This window comes from Pongo abelii, chromosome 18 (genome assembly GCF_028885655.2).
Source record: "Pongo abelii isolate AG06213 chromosome 18, NHGRI_mPonAbe1-v2.0_pri, whole genome shotgun sequence".
Classification (NCBI taxonomy): domain Eukaryota; kingdom Metazoa; phylum Chordata; class Mammalia; order Primates; family Hominidae; genus Pongo; species Pongo abelii.
This window is the reverse complement of record NC_072003.2, coordinates 57,674,408-57,695,180: the sequence shown is the minus strand read 5'-3', so window position 1 is coordinate 57,695,180 and position 20,773 is coordinate 57,674,408.

Genomic DNA, 20,773 nt, shown 5'->3' with positions numbered 1-20,773 from the left:
GATCCACCTGCCTCAGCCTCCCAAAGTGCTGGGATTACAGGCTTGAGCCACTGTGTCCAGCCCATGATGTATTTTTGAATAAGAGATAATTTTCAGAAATTCATAATTTATTTGTTCAAGAAATGCTTTCAATGCCTACTATGTGCCAGGAGCTGAGAACACAGCAGTAAGTTAAACAGGAAGAATTCATATTCACTTTCTAAAAACTGTATACAGAAATATGTGTATGCATGGGGGAAAAACGTCTTACCTGGAAGGTAAACGGTAAGTTGTTAATAGTGATTCTCAGGAGAGGAAGAGTGGGGCATGGAGATAGTGAGGATTTGCCAGGTTTATTTTGATGTTTTCATATGGTTTTATCTTTTCAACAAGCACTTGTTATTTCTGCTATAAATGAAATTGAACTAAGGTACAGTTATCAAGACAAATTATGTGAACTCTAACTTCTTGATGATAAAGCTGTACCAACCTGCAAAAGAGAAAGGAAGGAAGGAAAGAAGAAGAGAGGGAAGGAAGGAGAGAGAATGGAAACAAAGAAAAGGGGAAAGGAAAGGAGGAGAAAAAGAAGAAGCTGATAACTGTTAACTTCCAGAAGGGAAGGCTTAAGGAGCACTTTGCCAAGGCTCTTGTGGTTCAAAGTGTCCCTCCCTCCCCTGCAGGAACTGGCAGCTCCTCCAGATATATTTCTTTCTATCCTCTCTTTGGGCACCTGGCCCTGTGCCTGTGCACAGTAGGTGATCAGTGACATATTGTCAACAAGCGAAGTAACAAATGGAAATGCTGGTAATAGTGGAGAAGCCACTTCATCAAGCCAGGGCGCATCTTTGACCCCCTAAGCCATCAGGCACATTCACCAGCCTCAATTTTTTCTTTTTTTTTCTTTTTTTTGAGAAAGGGTCTCGTTCTGTTATCCAGGCTGGACAGCAGTGGTGCCATCATAGCTCACTGCAGTCTCATCCTTCCAGGCTCAAGCGATCCTCCCACCTCAGCATCCCGAGTAGCTGGGACCACAACCCCAGCCTTCATACTATACCAATATTTGCTTCCCTTTTTTTTTTTTTTTTTTTTATTAGACAGAGCCTGGTTCTGTTGCCCAGGCTGGAGTGCAGTGTTGTGGTTTGGCTCACTGAAACCTCCAGCTCTCAGATTCAAGCAATTCTCCTGCCTCAGCCTCCCAAGTAGCTGGGATTACAGGTACCTGCCACCACACCCAGCTAAATTTTATATTTTTAGTAGAAATGGGGCTTTGCCATGTTAGCCAGGCTGGTCTCCAATTCCTGACCTCAAGTGACCCATCCTCCTCCGCCTCCCAAAGTGCTGGAATTACAGGTGTGAGCCACCTTGCCCGGCCCTCCCCTCATTTATAACCATTTCAGGTCAAACTCTGGTCCTTCCCAAGCCCCTAGAACTTCCTAGTTTCTTCAAGGCACAGATTCTGCTGTTTGGGGAAGTGGGTGGAAATTCTAGCTCACTTATTTCAGCCGCAGTGGTCCCCCAGATGAATCTGTGGTTTGCTGCTTCCTCATCCTGAACTGAAATCTCCGAGCTGGCCTTTCTGCCCTCTGCATGTGTCTCTGAGACTGAGGCTTTGTGGTGGGACGTGTGGGAGGAAGAGGAGGGATGAGGCCTTGGGCACGGGGACCCTCTCTCCTGGGCACTGTGGTCTCAGCCCTACATTCCCCCGATAGACACTGCCTCAGGTTGCACGCCTGGCAGATGGTTTTTCTGAGAACACCACCCAGTAACAAACAAAACAGGCGTGTGTCTTTTCATTTTACTCTTGGTTCTCAGTGTTTTAGGAAAAAAAGTATCTGGATTTGAGTATCTGAAATATTTGCACGTTTTACTGAGAAAACAAGGAACCTCTGATTTTCTTGGGAAACAATGAGAGTTGTCACTTCCTTTTAGTGCCCTTAAGCACAAGTTGAAACAAGGAAAACACAATTTCGATTAGTTCTCATTGTCTCTTTGAATGCCTACTTCACCCTTCCTAGCGCTCCAGTGGTATGAAATTAACACTGCTCCCTCCCAGCACTTTGGGAGGCCAAGACGGGTGGATCATTTGAGGTCAGGAGTTCGAGACCAGCCTGGCCAACATGGCGAAACCCCGTCTTTACCCAAAATACAAAAATTAGCCATGTGTAGTGGTGCATGCCTTTAAGTCCCAGCTACTTGGGAGGCTGAGGCACCAGAAATGCTTGAACCTGGAAGGTGTAGGTTACAGTGAGCCGAGATCGTGCCAGTGCACTCGAGCCTGGGCAACACAGCAACACTCTGTCTCAAACAAACAAAAAAAGTGTAGATTGATTCAACCTGCCAGGCCCTCCATGACATGTCCCACCCCTTCACTGCTCTATCCTCTTCTCCTCCCATTCTCCCCCCTCCACTCAGGCAAGTTCCTGCCTCAGGACCTTTGCACATGCTATTCCCTCTGCCTGGAACACTCTCCCCTCAGGCGTCTGCATGTTTCCCTCCCTCCTTCAAGTCTTTGTGTTCCAATGTCACCTTCTCAGGGAAGCCCCCCTGACCACCCTCTGTAGAACTGCAGCCCCCACCCTGTCTCAGCCCTCCTAAGCCCAGCCCTGCTTTATTTTCCTCCATAGCACTTGTCACCTCCTAATAGATCACATTTTCAGTTTGACTGTCTACTCCCTTTCTAATGGAAACTCCAGGAGGGCAAGGATTTTTGTGCATTTTCTTTACCATTGTTAACCAGTCCTAGAACCATCATTGAATCTGAGTCTTTAGAAAAGAGTTTTGCATCATGTGTCCTAAATCTTATAAACATGGCCAGGCTCAGTGGCTCATGCCTATAATCCCAGAACTTTGGGAGGCCGAGGCAGGTGGATCATCTGAGGTCAGGGGTTTGAGACCAGCCTGGCCAACATGGCGAAACCCTGTTTCTACTAAATACCCAAAAAAAAAAAAAAAAAATAGTGGGGCATGGTGGCGCATGCCTGTAATCCCAGCTACTTGGGAGGCTGAGGCAGGAGAATCACTTGAACCCAGGAGGCAGAGGTTGCAGTGAGCTGAGATTGCGCCACTGCACTCCAGCCTGGGCAACAGAGTGAGACTCTGTCTCAAACAAACAAAAAAAAACCCGAAACCAAATCTTATAAACATGCTCATGATTCCACCCAGCTATTCTACATCTAGGAGTTTATCCTTTGGAAGTAATCACAGATGTGCACAAAGATATTGTTAGAAATGCCACAAAGGCAAAACACTGGAAATAATGAGAGCTGGCATTTAATTACCACTTACTGTGTGTAGACCTTGTTGCAAACATTTTATGTGTATGAACTTATTTAAACTTCACAGCAACCCTAGAACCTGCTGATTATTGTTTGTATTTTACAAGTGAAGAAACAGGTGGAGGGTTTGAAGAGTATGTAGTAAAGCCAGGATTCAAAGTTGTGTGTCTTGTGTCTGAATCAAGAGCCCATACTGTTTTTTTTGTTGTTGTTGGTTTGTTTTTTTTTTTTTTTTTTTGAGAGAGAGAGTCTTGCTCTGTTGCCCAGGCTGGAGTGCAGGGGCGCAATCCCAGCTCACTGCAACTTCTGCCTCTGGGTTCAAGCAATTTTCCTGCCTCAGCCTCCTGAGTAGCTGGGATTACAGGCACCTGCAACCACGCCCGGCTAATTTTTGTATTTTTAGTACAGACGAGGTTTTACCATGTTGGCCAGGCTGGTCTCGAACTCCTGGCCTCATGTGATCCACCCGCCTCAGCTTTATCAGATTCTCAAAGACCTCCAGGAACCAGGGTTGTAGAATAATTTTCCTACATAAAGTTAGGAATTGTCAATGCTGCTTTTAGCATAGTCTTTAAAAAAAATTTTTTTTTACCTTCCTTCCACATAAGCTTCCATTTTCTTGTCCCTAAACCATGTTAAGAATCTGGAATGTCACCATAGATGTATCTTTAGGCCAGGTGCAGTGGCTCATGCCTGTAATCCCAGCTTTTTGGAAGGCTGAGGTGGGAGGATTGCTTGAGGCCAGGAGTTCAAGACCAACCTGGTCAACCTAGTGAGAGCCCATCTTTACAAAACAAAACAAAAATAAAAACAAAATCCAAGAATCTTTAATGACTTGGAAAGAGCTTTGTTATATATAGTTAACTGCGAAAGGCAGGTTACTAAAGAGAGTCTATGTTCTGACCACATTTTCATTAAAAATTTATCTCTACCTATATGCATGGTAAAATGACCCAAATTGACTATGCATGTTAATATCGCCACTTCTAGGTGATGAAATTCTGGGTGTTTTAAAACTTATTTTCTGGTCTTGTTTGTATTCATTACTTGTTTACAGGAATGTTACTTTTGTTATTAAACATACTTTTTGTTTTTAGAAAAAGGCAGACTTTGGGCAGACAATTTAGTAGTCACTATCAGAATTTTAAGAGATGGAGTCTTGCTGTGTTGCCCAGACTGATCTCGAACTCTAGCAGTCCTCCATCTCGGCCTCCCAAAGTGCTGGCATTATAGGCATGAGCCACCGCGCCCGGCCCTCTCTCAGAATTTTAAATGTACTTACTCTATGCTCCATCAATTCCACCTTTCCAGAAGTCTGCACTACAGAAATCCTTGCACATGTGGCTGCATGTAAGTCCTGTGACATTCACTGGAATGTTGTGAAAATTCATGAACAGCCCAAATCCTTCAGAGAAGTTGAGTGGTTAAATAGAACATGACATTTCCCTACTCTGAAAACCTCTGTGGTTGTTAAACAAGAATAAGTAGATAGATCTCCGAGATATTGTTAGGTAAAAAAGGGAGGGCACAGAACAGAATGTCTAATAGGATCCAACCTACATAAAGGACTACATGTGAGTATGAAGGCGTTGAAAGGGGCTGGAGGGAAGCCATCTGTTTGTTGATGTTGTTACCTCCCGGAGCTGGGTGTGGGTGTGGGAGGTGATGGTGGAGGGGACTTGATGTTTTGCTCTGGTTACTTGAATCTTTCAGAAGTCTGTACATGCATGATCATGTATTATATATGTCATCAATTTAACACGGTAAAAATATGGAAGTTTTAAAATAAAAGCCCCTAAACTCTAAAATGTTTCCCCCTTACTGAACTGCTCAAGGACTCCATTTGCAAACTGATAGAAAGTCTTAGGAAACGGCCATGGGTTTTGGTTACTGTCTAGATAGAAACAGGCTGCATCACTGGGCCGGGCACAGTGGCTCACATCTGTAATCTCAGCACTTTGGGAGGCCGAGGTAAGAGGATCATCTGAGGCCAGGAGTTTGAGACCAGCCTGGGCAACATAGCAAGACACTGTCTCTATTTAAAAAACAAACAGGCCGGGATTGGTAGCTCACACCTGTAATCCCAGCACTTTGGGAGGCTGAGGCGGGCAGATCACTTGAGGTCAGGAGTTTGAGAGCAGCCTGGCCAACATGGTGAAACCCCATCTCTACTAAAAATACAAAAATGAGCCAGGCGTAGTGGTGCATGCCTGTAACCCCAGCTACTCAGGGGGCTGAGGCAGGAGACTCGCTTGAACCTGGGAGGCAGAGGTTGCAGTGAGCTGAGATTGTGCCACTGCACTCCAGCCTGTGTGACAGAGTAAGAGTCTGTTTCAAAACAACAACAACAACAACAAAACTGTAAAAAACAAACAGGCTGTGTCTCCAGCAAAGGACAAATGGTTACGTAAACAGTGATGCAGCCATAAGGAGCACTTTTGTTTTTTGAGACAGGGTCTTGCTCTTTGCCCAGGTTGGAGTGCAGTGATGCCATCACGGCTCACTGCAGCCTTGACTACCCAGGCTCAAGCAATTCTCCTACCTCAGCCTTTCTGAATAGTTGGGACCACAGGTGCTGCCACCACACCTGGCTAATTTTCAAATTATTTGTAGAGATGTGGTCTTACTATGTTGCCCAGGCTTGTCTCAAACTCCTGGCCTCAAGTGATCCTCCCGCTTCAAACTCCCAAAGTGCTGGGATTACTGGCATGGGCTACTGTGCCTGGCCTGGGGCACACTCTTATGTCCTAAGCAAGAACACTAGTTGTGAATATTTTGGAGCGATGTGGAAAATAAGGGACAAAAGTCAAGTGGGAAATTGTGCAAGTGCTGCCGGGCTTACAGCCAGGCAGGATGACGCGTGCCCCGGATAGAGGTAGGAGGGCTGCAGCGCACAGCCAGGTGGGGCTATGGCATCTTAGTCCAAAGCTGTTTCTCCCAGGGCTTTCTCATCCCAGCTCTGAAGCCACAAGCCTGCAAGTCATCTGAAATCCTGTCATCACCACATCCTCTTGGCTCCCTTCACTTCTTGACATCCCCACAGTTCTCCCTCTGGCCCTAGGCACCTTCATCTCTCACCTCCTTTATCACAGAAGCCTCCCAAGGGGTGTCCTGATTTCCCAAGGCCATCTGTATTAGTCTGTTCTCACACCGCTATAAGGACATACCCGGGACTAGGTAATTCATAAAGGAAAGCAGTTTAATTGACTCACAGTTCAACACGGCTGGGGAGGCCTCAGGAAACTTATGATCATGGCAGAAGGAGAAGCAAACACATCCTTCTTCACATGGCAGCAGGAAAGAGAAGGGCCAAGCAAAAGGGGGAAAGCCTCTTATAAAACTATCAGATCTGTGAGAATTCATTCACTATCACGAGAACAGCACGGGGAAAACCGCCCCCATGATTCAATTACCTCCCACGGGGCCCCTCCCACCACACGTGGGGATTATGGGAACTACAATTCAAGACGAGACTTGGGTGGAGACACCGTCAAACTATATCACCATCCTTCTCCATCCTGGAATGCCTACGCTGTTCCCCACTAAAAGATTTGACTTCCTGGCTCCCCTGGCCTGGACGCTCCAGGCCTCTGTATGTCCGGTGGCTCCACAGACTACCCAGAGGGCCCTTCTTACAGTGCGGCCACCCCTCTTGCCCCCATTATTTACCACCTCAGCCTGCTTGTCTTTTTCACAGTTCTATCCCTCTCTGAAATCCTCACTGTTATTTGTTTATTCCCAATCTCCCCCACTAGCCAGCATTACTCAAGGGCTTACCACGTGCAGGACACTGCTTTAAGCATTTTACATAGAACCCATTTAGTGCGCCTCAAAATCCTACCAGGTGAGTATAATCATGGTTCCCGTTTTACAGACGAGGAAAGTGGGGCACCGAGCTAAGCACCGTACTCCCACGTCACGTGGCTCCAAAATGGCAAAGCTGGGGTTTGAACTTGGGGGCTCCCAGCCCAGAGCCTGGACCCCTAATTACTAAATGATCCTACCTGAAACTACTGATGCACTAAAAACTGACTTTTTTTTGAGACAGAGTCTTGCTCTGTCGCCCAGGTTGGAGTGCAGTGGTGCAATCTCGGCTCACTGCAACCTCCGCCTCCCGGGTTCAAGCCATTCTCGTGCCTCAGCCTCCTGAGTAGTTGGGATTACAGGTGTGAGCCACCACGTCCACCTGATTTTTGTATTTTTAGTAAAGATAGGATTATGCCATGTTGGCCAGGCTGGTCTTGAACTCCTGACCTCAGGTGATCCACCCTCCTCCATCTCCTAAAGTGCTGGGATTACAGGCGTGAGCCACCACACCTGGCCAAAAAACAGACATCTTACTTACTTTTTGAAGATTCAAATTGTCTTGAGGAGCAGCCAGTGTCCTGCTCACTCCAGTGCTAGGGAGCAGGACCCCGGGCACCCCTACCCCTACCAAGCTTTTATTGCCTTTAGTGATTTGGGGCATGCGTCTTGACCTGTTTTTCCCTGGACCTAGGATAAACCAGGCTGTTGTTAACAGAGTTCTGGTTTTTGTTGAAGCTCTCAAAATATCGAATCCATAAGCTTGTTTTCCTTATTTAATTCTCACCAGAGTCTCATGGCATGGAGACCCCCCTAGCTAGCACCGATGGCATTGAAACTGTGGCAGTGCCTCTGCTTGCAAAAAATAGGGGATCAGCGCCTATTTGGGTTCTATTTTTATTAAAACCGCATTAGCTTGTTTCTATCGGGGCAATTAAAGTGTCGAGGCCTGATGCTCTGCAGGAGCTGTGGAGGAGGCGCTTTCTTGAGAGAAACTGTTCTCAGGCGGAGAACTTTCTTTTCAAAAGGATCCCTGGGGGCTGAAGTCTCAGGCTTATTCTCAGCCCCAGGTGGGTTTTCTTAGTGGATAATTTGGTAACATCCTCTGCAGCTGGGCTTGAGTTAATGCGGTTGAAGATCACCTAATTTTCCCCCTTCCTTTTTCTTTGTCTGATTTTGTAACTCACAGTCTAAAGGCTTCCAACCTGCTCCAGCAAATGTTAATTCGGTTCACACCTTGCCAAGTGTGAAATTTCACCCAGCACAGCTGTGCAGACGCATTTCTGTTTCTACCCTGGCACCTTCAAATCAGCTAAACCCACTCGAGCTGGGCTCTGTCCTCGTTCCACGCCGGGATGGGCACAACCTGCTGGTTAGGGTGTGTCCCCACGACACGACCCTGTGCATCTTAACACGGCAGCACACTCTGGAACTTGACAGCTTGCAATTCGGAGGCCATGATTGGAGCATGTGTTAGGCTCCGTGCTCTGTGCTCTGGAGGACTCAGTAGGTCTGGGGTGGGTGCTGGAATCTGTAGTTCTAGCAAATTCACAGGTGGTGCTGATGCAGCTGGCCTGGGGACCACACCTTTGAGAACCACTGTGGTGGGGTTTATTTATGTATTTTTTTTGAGATGGAGTCTTGGTCTGTCGCCCAGGCTGGAGTGCAGTGGCATGATCTGGGCTCACTGCAACTCCACCTCCCGGGTTTAAGCGAGTCTCCTGCCTCAGCCTCCCGAGTAGCTGGGACTACAGGCCACGCCACCATGCCTGGCTATTTTTTGTATTTTTAGTGGAGACGGGGTTTTGCCATGTTGGCAAGGCTGGTCTCGAACTCCTGACCTCAAGTGATCCATCTTGGCCTCCCAAAGTGCTGGGATTACAGGCATGAGTCACTGTAGCCAGTTCCTGTTATGGACTTTTGCTTAAATGTGACCTTCCCTGGAGGCCCTCCAGTCACACACAGCCTGACTTGGAAGGTGGCCCTGCCAACGGCTCTCAAGGCAATGTGTATGGCCCATCCTGGGCTCACACTTGTGATGATCTAATAATGTCCTCCCACTCCCTGACCGTCAGCTCTACCCCTACGGCCAGCTCTATCATATTCACCCCTCAAAGGATCTGCTCTCTGCCTCCTCCCCACTCCCTCATCTCCTGTCACTCTCATCCACACCTCTGCCACCCAGGCCTGCTTTTGTTCCTTAAAGCAGGCCAACCAAGCCACACACTTCTCACCTTTTCCTGCCCCAGGACCTCCTCTCACTGCTCGGAATGATGACCTCCTCTGGGCTCTTCACCCAGCCAGCTCTGCATCTTTCCTCAGAGAGCCCCTCTTCGGACTCACTAAAGAAGGTCCCCGAAAGCCGGGCAAAGTGGCTCACACCTGTAATCCCAATGCTTTGGGAGGCTGAGGTGGGATGATTGCTTGAAGCCAGGAGTTCTAGACCAGCCTGGGCAACATAGTGAGACCTCCGTCTCTATAAAAATTAAGAATAAGAAAAATTAGCCAGATGTGGTGGCGCACACCAGTAGTACTAGCTACTTGGGAGGCTGAGGCGTGGAGATCGCTTGAGCCCAAGAGTTCAAAGCTGCAGTGAGCTAGGGTTGTGCCACTGCACTCAAGGCTGAGTGACAGAGCGAGACTCTGTCTTTATTTACACACGCCCTTTAATTCACCTCACAGATCTTATTGCAATCCCGTTTATAGTCCGCCTTGCCCTTTACAGGGTAAACTCCACAGGGCAGTGAGGGATGACCATTCCACTCCCGACTTCAGACCCTCACTGGAGGGGCGAATGAATGAGTGAATGAGTGGGATTAATTTCTGCTGTTAGTGAAATTCACAGAAGAAGAAGCCAGAAAACAGCCAAGCCTGCCCTGCAGGGGACTGGTTGAACTGTGTAGCCTCTGCTTTCTCGGATTCTCCCTTCCTCCGGACCAACCATGAGCCACCCATCACCTGTATTGAGCAAGGCAGTTGGGGGTGAGGCAGAGAGAAGGAGGCAAGAGAGTTTTTGCAACAGCCAGAGCTGCAGATTAGACACATGTAATCAATCCGGAGAGCCACACAGTGTTCTGCCAACTGAGATACACAGATTAAACAGACCGAGGGCCCCTGAGGCAAAATGCCATGCAAAATAACTTTTCAAAAATAGCAGCTTGCAATCTCGGGAATGAGCACGGGTTGTCAATGACATGAGCAGTCTTTTGAAACAGAAGGAGGAGTCCTGTTTTTACGGCAGATAATGGTGATATGACATAGGCATAGGTTGGGCCAATTTTGCCAAAGGAGACACTTAGAAGGGATAGCGAGTCCTATAGAAATGGTGTTGGAAGGACCAGGACTGAAGCGAGAGACGCCTGATAGTGCAGTGGGAAGAGGGGATGGTGAGTCCTATAGAAATGGTGTCGGGAGGACCAGGACTGAAGCGAGAGACGCCTGATAGTGCGGTGGGAAGAGGCTGCCCTGGCCTGCTCTGTTGCTCATTGCACAGTGGAGCAGAGCAGAGAAGAGCCGGATCTCAGGATCAGCCCAACCTGGGTTCCAGCCCTGGGCCCAGCACTGGTTGCTGTGTGACCTTCGGCGCGCACTTAACCTCACGGAGTCTATTTCTTTCTCTGTAAAAGGGGGATAACAATAATTTATCTCTTAGGGTTTTTGTGGAAATTAAATGAGATAATACATATAAAATTAGCTGGGCATTGTGGCAGGCACCTGTAATCCCCGCTACTCAGGAGGCTGAGGCAGGAGAATGGCTAGAACCTGGAAGGCGTAGGTTGCAGTGAGCTGAGATGGTGCCACTGCACTCCAGTCTGGGTGACAGAGTGAGACTGTGTCTCCACAAAAAAAAAAAAAGAACACCTGTAAATCAGTAAAAAGATAAACAATCCAGTAGAACAATGGGCAAAACATGGAAACAGGCATTTCACAAAAGAGGAAGCATAAATGGCCAACGAATATATTTTAAAACCAGGGCCTGTTGTGGGGTGGGGGGAGGGGGGAGGGAAAGCATTAGGAGATATACCTAATGTAAATGATGAGTTAATGGGTGTAGCACACCAACATGGCACATGTATACATACGTAACAAACCCGCACGTTGTGCACATGTACCCTAGAACTTAAAGTATAATAAAAAAGTAATAATACAGAAAAAAAAAAATTTAGCCAGGTGTGGCGTTGCATGCCTGTAATCCCAGTGATTCAGGAGGCTGAGGCAGGAGGATCACTTGAGGCAAGGAGTTCAAGACTAGCCTGGGAAATACAGCAAGATCCTGTCTCTAAATAAGTAAAAGAAGTCAGGTGTGGTGGCATGTACCTATAGTCCCAGCTAGTTGGGAGGCTGAGGTGGGAGGACTGCTTGAGCCTAGGAGTTCAAGGCTGCAATGAGCTATGATCCCACAACTGCACTCCAGCCTGGGTGACACAGGGAGACCTTGTCTCTAAGGAAAAATTAAAAAAGATACTACAAAGAAAATTAAAAGACAAGCTACAGAATGGGAGAATTTTGCAACACAGATAACTGACAAAGGATTAGTATAAAGAACACCTATACTGGCCAGGCGCAGTGGTTCATGCCTGTAACCCCAGCACTTTGGGAGGCCGAGGTGGGTGGATCACCTGAGGTCAGGAGTTTGTGACCAGCCTGGCCAACATGGTGAAACCTTGTCTCTACCAAAAATACAAAAATTAGCTGGGCATTGTGGCAGGCACCTGTAATCCCGGCTACTCAGGAGGCTGAGGCAGGAGAATCGCTAGAACCCTGAAGGCTTAGGTTGCAGTGAGCTGAGATGGCACCACTGCACTCCAGCCTGGGTGACAGAGCAAGACTCTGTCTCCAAAAAAAAAAAAAAAAGATCACCTATAAATCAGTAAAAAGATAAACAATCCAGTAGAACAATGGGCAAAACATGTAAACAGGCATTTCACAAAAGAGGAAGCATAAATGGCCAATGAATATATTTTAAAATGTGCAACTCATTAGTACTCAGAAAAATGCAAATCAGAATCACATTTATATATATAAATTCTTTTGTGATAGAGTCTGCAGTGCAGTGGTATGATCAAGGCTCACTGTAGTCCTGAGCTTCTATACTCAAGCAGTCCCCCTGCCTCAGCTTCCCATGTAACTGGGACCACAGGTGCATCCCACCATGCCTGGCTTTTTTTTTTTTTTAAAGTAAAGATGGGGGTCTTGCTATATTTCCCAGACTGGTCTCAAGCAATCCTCCCATTCTGGCTTCTTAAAGTAGTGAGATTATAGGTGTGAGCCACTGTGCTCGGCCACAGTGAGATATTTTTAAATACCCATTAAATTGGCAAAAAAAAGAATTCTAATAATGGAAACTCTTATACACTGTTGATGGGTGAATAAAGTCGTGTGATTTGGCGGAAGCTTGTGAAGTAGAGCACTGGCAGACCCCATAAGCCAGTACTTTCACTTGGGTGTTCATCCCAGAGGAATGTGTGCTGTGTAAGAATCTGCACAGTGACAATGTTTGTAATAGAAAAAAAGCTTGGAAATGGACCAAATGTCTGCTGATAAGAGAACACTTATAGAAGTTGTGGCATGTTCCCACAATAGAATAATATACAGCAGTAAAAATGAGCTGCGATGACATGATTGAAAATTAAAATTGAGTGAAAGAAGCAAGATGCAGCTGACTGCATGCAACAGGAACTTAGTTTTACAAAGTTTGAAAAAAAACCAGGCCTGGCATGGTGGCTCACACCTGTAATCCCAGCACTTTGGGAGGCCAAGGCAGGTGGATCACCTGAGGTCAGGAGTTTGAGACCAGCCTGGCCAACATGGTGAAACCCTGTCTCTCCTAAAAATACAAAAATGAGCCGGGCGTGGTGACACACGCCTGTAATCTCAGCTACTTGGGAGGCTGAGGCAGGAGAATCACTTGAACTCAGGAGGCAGAGATTGCAGTGGCCGAGATTGCGCCATTGCACTCCAGCCTGGGCAACAAGAGTGAAAATCTGTCTCAAAAACAAACAAACCAAAAAACAAAAAATCAGGCCAGGCACAGTGGCACATCCCTGTAATCCCAGCACTTCGGGAGGCCGAGGCAGGTAGATCATCTGAGATCAGGAGTTTGAGACCAGTCTGGCCAACATGGTGAAACCCCATCTCTACTAAAAATACAAAAATTAGCTGGGCGTGGTGGTGTGTGCCTGTAATCCCAGCTACTCGGGAGGCTGAGGCAGGAGAATCATTTGAACCCAGGAGGCAGAGCTTGCAGTGAGCCAAGATCATGCCACTGTACTCCAGTCTGTGTGACAGAGCAAGACTCCATTTCAAAACAAAACAAAACAAAACAAAAAACCACCAAAATAATATATTCACTAGATATAAAAACTAAGGAAGTAATAAATATAAAATCCAGGATAATGATTACTCTGGGGGTAGAGGGTAGCAGAGAAACTATGCAGGAGGCAATGATCATGTTCTCAACTTAAATTAGTGGAAGTTGGTGGGTGTTCATTGTATTACACCACTTCATAACATACAGATATGTTACATATATTCTTGGCATGTATCAAATGTAAAATAATAAAAAGTATATATATGTGTATATATATGTGTGTGTGTATATATGTGTGTGTATATATGTATGTGTGTATGTGTGTCTGTGTGTATATATATACACATATATTTTAAGACCGAGTCTCACTCTGTCATCCAGGCTGGAGTGCAATGGCACAGTCTCGGCTCACTGCAACCTCTGCCAGCCGGATTCAAGCAAATCTCAAGCCTCAGCCTCCCAAGTAGCTGTGACTACAGGCGCAAGCCACCACGCCCAGCTAATTTTTGTATTTTTAGTAGAGACAGGGTTTCACCATGTTGGCCAGGCTAGTCTCGAACTCCTGACCTCAGGTGATCCATCTGCCTTGGCCTCCCAAAGTGCTGGGATTACATGAGCCACCGCGCCTGGCCAAAAAGTATACATATTTTTAACAGCCCTGGAATAGTTCATCCTTCTGGGCCCCTTCGACTCTAGGCTATGATTTCTGAGCCACTGTTAGCAGCTCCCAGTTTAGGGAGATTTGATAACATCTCCACAGCCTCCACCATGTGGCTACCCTTGTATTAGTTTATTTGATTTTGCAGCGAATGACTGTCAGGGGCTTGAAGATGTAACCTCTTTCCTGTGAGGTTTGCTCTGAGACGTGAGTCCCTGAGGAACCTTGCCACATCATGTGGATGACATGAGGAGGTGGGTATGCATGAGCTGTAATTAAGCAAAGCAATAGTTTCATCTCCATTTAACTCAGCTGAACACTTTGTTCTTTCCACAGATACGTATACAATAACCTGTGACACATTGTTCTTCTATTTTTTTTTTCTATTTGAAGTGGCAGAAGAACCCTTTAAAATCACAAAGGCTCTTTAATTTTTTTTTTTTTCAATTAGCCAGGCACGGTGGCACATGCCCGTAATCCCAGTGACTCCTGGAGGTTGAGGCAGGAGGATCCCTTGAGATCAGGAGTTCAAGACCAGCCTGGGTAATATAGCAAGACCCTGTCTCTAAATAAATAGAATAAGCCAGGCATGGTGGCATGCACCTGTAGTCCCAGCTAGTCGGGAGGCTGAGGTGGGAGGATTGCTTTGTCTATGAAAATTAGAGTCCTTGAAAATGGAGTGAGGTTTTAGTTTTTATCGATTTCTTTTGAAAAAATGCCTTAAACATTGGAGAACTGGATTTTCAATCCTGGCCATACACAAACATGATGTGTTATATGGCTCCCCACTCCCTAAAAATCTTTAAAATGATCTAGGAGTTCAGGTGGTAGGATCCTCTGAAATGTTGATCAAGGTCTGAGCTGGCTCAAAACCTGAGAAAAGACTTCTTGGACTGCTGAACTATTTAAAAAGAAGCATGCTGGCACGTTGGCTCACGCCTGTGGTCCCAGCTATTCAGGAGGCTGAGACGAGAGAATCACTTGAACCTGGGAGGCAGAGGTTGCAGTGTGTCGAGATCGCGCCACTGCACTCCCGCCTGGGAAAGAGTGAGACTCCACCTCAAAAAAAAAAGTAAATAAATCAAAATAAATAAATAAATAAAAGAAGCACATTACTTCATGTTTACCTAGCATCTCGGATAAAGAAATCAGAGTGAACATGAAATGCTAAATTAGAAAACAAGTGTCCTTTGAAACAGTTTTTAAAATGTTCTGCTCCTGGACCAAAGAGATAGCTGAGTGCCAAGTCCTCTCAGTCCTGTTAAGATAAGGCCACTCTCTGGGAACAACCATTGTCATCTCTCTCCTCCATGACTGGCAATGCTGGTTTTTAATACCAGTGTCTGCCTCCAGTCTAACAAGTCTCAAAACAAATCCCAAGCACACTTTCCCTTCTTCTTCTTCTTTTTTTTTTGAGACAAACTCTTCTTCACGCTGTGGCCCAGGCTGGAGTGCAGTAGTGTGATCTCTGCTCACTGCAGCCTCTGCCTTTCAGGTTCAAACAATTCTCGTGACCCAGACTCCCAAGTAGCTGGAACTACAGGCTCACGCCACCACACCTGGCTAATTTTTGTATTTTTAGTGGACACAGGGTTTCACCATGCTGGCTAGGTTGGTCTCAAACTCCTGACATCAAGTGATCCACCCACTTCAGCCTCCCAAAGTGCTGGGATTACAGGTGTGAGTCACCGCGCCTGGCTATTTTCCCTTCAATGAATGACACTTTCTTGTATGTGCCTCATTTGCGGCACTTGAATCTATACTCCTTAGCTACCTGTTTGCTTTCCTGTGTCTAAAGAAAAGAAAATGCCCTCAAGGAAGAATTTTTGTTGTACAAAAGGAGACATACAAGTCATGTGAGAATCAAATAAACTTTTTTTTTTTAAACCTGGAAATAAACTTCTCTCTCAAGGGTGATACAGGATCAGAAAGTGTTGTAAAGGCTTGAAACTCTGGGTTCTTTCTTCTTTTTTTCTTTCTCTCTTCCTTCCTCCCTTCCTCCCCCTTCCTTCCTTCCTTTCTTCCTTCCTTCCTCTCCTCCTTCCTCCCTTCCTCCCCCTTCCTTCCTTCCTTCTTCTTCTTTCCCTCCCTCCTTCCTTCCCTTCTTTTTCTTTCTTCTCTCTTTCTTTCTTCTTTCTCTCTCTCTTCCTCTTTCTTTCTCTCCCTTCCTTCCTTCTTTTTCTTTCTTCTTTCTTTTTTCTTTCCTTTCTTTCTTTTTTTTTTTTTTTGAGACAGGGTCTTACTCCCTTCACTCAGGCTGGAGTTCAGTGGCGTTACCACTGCTCACTGTAGCCTCAACTTCTCCGGGCTCAAGCAGTCCTCCCATCTTAGCCTCCTGAGTAGCTGGGACCACAGGCATGAGCCACCACGCTCAGCTAATTTTTTATTTTTTGTAGAGGTGAGGTCTTACCATGTTGGCCAGGCTGGTGTCAAACACCCAGGCTCAAGCTATCCTCCTGCTGCAGCCTCCCAAAGTGCTGGGATTATAGGCAGGAGCCACCTCGCTCGGCCTGATTTTTTCTTTGTCCTGAGCCACGGGTGGGAGATGTTTGCAGGATGAGCTGATTCCATGTGCTCCATTATGAATTCTGAAACACTGGCGTTCCCAGGCACTATTTTCAGAGCTATGCTGACACTTAATCATGTTGGTGTAGAAAGCCGTGCTTGTTTTAAACTCATTTAGACACAGAGAAAATTAGCTAGAGAGCGCCAGAAGAGAAAGGGGGAGAAAATCAAGTTATTGCTGTCAAAGAGAAAGAAGGCTAAAAGTTCTAAGTAAAATCAGAGGCCTTTTCCTGTCAGTCGCAAGTACTAGGGGAAAAGTAAAAAATTTCAATGAAAGGCAAATATTCGACCAGGCACAGTGCCTCACGCCTGTAATCCCAGCATTTTGGGAGGCCGAGGCGGGTGGATCACCTGAGGTCAGGAGTTCAAGACCAGCTTGGCCAAGATGGCGAAACCCTGTCTCTACTAATAATGTTAAAATTAGCCAGGCGTGGTGGCAGACACCTGTAATCTCAGCTACTCAGGAGTCTGAGGCAGGAGAATCGCTTGAACCCGGGAGGCAGAGGTTGCAGTGAGCTGAGATTGTGCCATTGCACTCCAGCCTAGGCAACAGAGCAAGACTCCATCTCAAAAAAATAAATAAATAAAAATAAAAAATTAAATTAAATTAAATTAAAAAGAAAGAAAAGCAAATATTCTTTCGCTTCTTGATGAGCTTACCAGTAGTTTCATCCTATGCAAGCTCCAACTGGCCCCAGTGCGCCTGCCTTAATGCAGTGAAACCTTTCCAATAAGCTGAACTACTGAATTAATGTAGCAAAGAGTCTGATGCAGTTTTGCTTTAAAAAATAATTGCCCTCTAAGTGCAATGTGGGACTTTGGATTGGATTCTGAAACAGGAAAAGGACATTTATGGAAAATCTGGCGAAATCTGCGTAAAGCCCATGGTTTAGTTAAAAGTGTTGTAGCAATGTTAACTTCTTAGTGGTGATAAATGTACCACGATTATGTAAGACGTTAGGGAAAGCTGGGTGAAGGATATATGGGAACTCTCCGTCTTACCTTTACAACTGCTCTATAAATCTAAAATTATTTCTAAAATCAAAAGTTTGGCTGGGTGCAGTGGCTCATACCTGTAATTCCAGCACTTTGGGAGGTCAAGATGGATGGATCACTTGAGTTCAGGAGTTTGAGACCCACCTGGGCAACATAGCGAGACCCTGTCTCTGCAAAAAATAAAAAAAAAAATTAGCCGGTGTGGTGCTGCATGCCTGTAATTCCAGCTACTCCAGAGGCTGAGGTGGGAGAATCGCTTGAGCCTGGGAGTTAGAGGTCAGAGTGCGCTGAGATCGCACCACTGCACTCCAGCCTGGGTGACAGAGCGAGAAACTGCCTCGAGAAAAAAAAAAAAGTTTAATGAAATGATGCTTACTTTGTTGATTTGACTTTATCTTGAAAAAGCAGATACAGAAGGGAGACCTCTGTTTCTGGGTGTGTCCTCATTTGCAGCTTTCCCTAGACCACAAGGTTGGCAACGGGACAGCGTAGCCCGGGAGGAGAATGCTGCTATGCTAAAGTAAGGTTGTTTGGCAAGCAAGTTGTGTCTGGCTGCACTGTGTCTCCTTTGATTAACTGGGCAGAAAAGCAGAAGCCTAGAAAAACAAAATGAGCTCAAACAAAAGCAGGCTGGGCCTGTCACCTATATTAGTCATTTGCTCTCAGGAAAAGAGTGACTCTACTTTTTTCCAGACTTGTCCTTGATTCACTGTACATTTTATTTGTTACTATTAAGGATGAGAAATTTTCTCCTCCTCATTCAAAAGGATAATATCAAGAGTTAGCAAATGACACACACACACACACACACACACACACACACACAGACACAGACACAGATTTAGCAACAGAATTCCAGCTTTCAGATACCTTTCCTTAGGTTTAGAACATTGACTTTATTATCTTTCAAACATATGTTTCTATGTGTACTCAATATTAAAAATTTATCAGCCAGGCACGGTGGCTCACGCCTGTAATCCAAGCACTCTGGGATGACAAGGCAGGTGGACTGATTGAGCTCAGGAGTTTGAGACCAGACTGGACTACATACTGAGACCTCGTCTCTACAAAAAATACAAAAATTAGCCAGGCATGGTGGCACATGCCTGTAATCCCAGTTACTTGGGGGGCTGAGGTGGGAGGATTGTTTAAGCCTGGGAGGTCAAGGCTGCAGTGAGCCGTGATTGGGCCACTGCACTCCAGCTTGGGTGGCAAAGTGAGAACTTGTCTCAAAAATAAAATAAAATGACCTAAAAATCTGCCTTCACTAGATAAGGAATGTTGAAATTATATTTCTTAGACTAGTTCTTACAGTTGGCCTGGTGCGGTGGCTCATGCCTGTAATCCCAGCACTTTGGGAGGCTGAGGCGGGTGGATTATCAGGTCAGGAGATCGAGACCATCCTGGCTAACATGGTGAAACCTTGTCTCTATTAAAAATACAAAAATTAGCTGGATGTGGTGGCACACACCTGTAATCCCAGCTACTCAGGAGGCTGAGGCAGAACTGCTTGAACCCAGGAGGCAGAGGTTGCAGTGAGCTGAGATCACACCACTGCACTCCAGAGCAAGCTCTGTCTAACAAAAAAAAAAAAAAAAAAAATCTTACAGTTAAGCATCTACCTTACATTTTATAGATTTTTCTCCTGAACACAAAAATATCTGTTTGAGAAATATATATACGGCCTCTGCAGTTATTTTCTTTTGCCAAGGTCAGTTTAAAATATTACATTTTCATGTAGACACAATTGTTTCGAGCATAAAGAACAAAAGCTCTCTTGGGGCCGGGCACGGTGGCTCACGCCTGTAATCCCAGCACTTTGGGAGGCCGAGGCAGGTGGATCACGAGGTCAGGAGATCAAGACCATCCTGGTTAACACGGTGAAACCCCGTCTCCACTAAAAATACAAAAAATTAGCAGGGTGCGGTGGCGGGCGCCTGTAGTCCCAGCTACTCGGGAGGCTGAGGCAGGAGAATGGCATGAACCCGGGAGGCCAAGCTTGCAGTGAGCAGAGATCGCGCCACTGCACTCCAGCCTGGGCAACAGAGCAAGACTCCGTCTCAAAAAAAAAAAAAAAAAGAAAAACAAAAAAAAGATCTCTTGGAGTTTCTTGAAGGATGGGAGGGGGACAGAACAGACAGACACAGAGTAGAACTGACTGCTTTTTGAACTTGAGTCACTCAGTGCTTCTGCATGCCAGTTTCACTAGTTCAGACACAGTATTCCAGAAACCTCGGGTTCAGAGGTGCTGAGAGATTAGTGAGCTCTGTAAGATGCTCAGAATTCTTAGGGAGAAGGTGGACTTTTTATTTAAAATAAGAAACAAATTATTTCTGCCATGCAAGCAATAAAGAAATTCAACATCAGATTAGCAGGGTAAAGATGACTTTTTTTTTTTTTTTTTTGAGATGGAGTCTTGCTCTGTCACCAAGCCTGGAGTGCAGTGGCGTGATCTCAGCTCACTGCAACCTCTGTCCCCTGGGTTCAAGTGATTCTCCTGCCTCAGCCTCCCGAGTAGCTGGGATTACAGGCGCCCACCATCATGCCTGGTTAATTTTTGTATTTTCAGTAGAGACAGGTTTCACTGTTGGCCAGACTGGTCTCAAACTTCTGACCTCAAGTTATCCACCTGCCTTGACCTCCCGAAGTGCTGGGATTACAGGCATGAGCCACCGCACCGGGCCCAAAGATTAGTTTTTAACAAAGTGTGCTGGGATAACTGGGTAGCCTTTTTCTCTGAGATGGGAGGGTCTTGAGCAGAGAATCGACAAGATTGGATATACTTTTTAACAAGAGCACTTTGGCTGCTATGGTGAGAAGAGTCTGAAGATGGAGTGCAGGGTGAATGCAGGGAGGCAGTTGGGGGTGACCCCAAAACTCCAGGAAAGAAACGGTAGGGGCCTGGCCCGAGTGACAGCACCACAGGTGATGGGGAGGGGGCCGGATGCTGCAAATGATTTGAGGTAGACCCAAAAGATATGGAGAGTGAGAAGAGGAAGGTCAGGGGGGACATAGCGTTTTTGTTCTGAGCAATAGGGAAGGATGGAGTTGTAAAAAATGGAGATGGGAAACATCAGAGGAGGAGCAGGCCGCGGGGAAGTGGAAACATCAAGCAGGGGATTGGATACAAGTCTGGAGTTGGAGGGAGCGATCTGAGGTGGAGATAGGAATTTGGGAACCATCAGT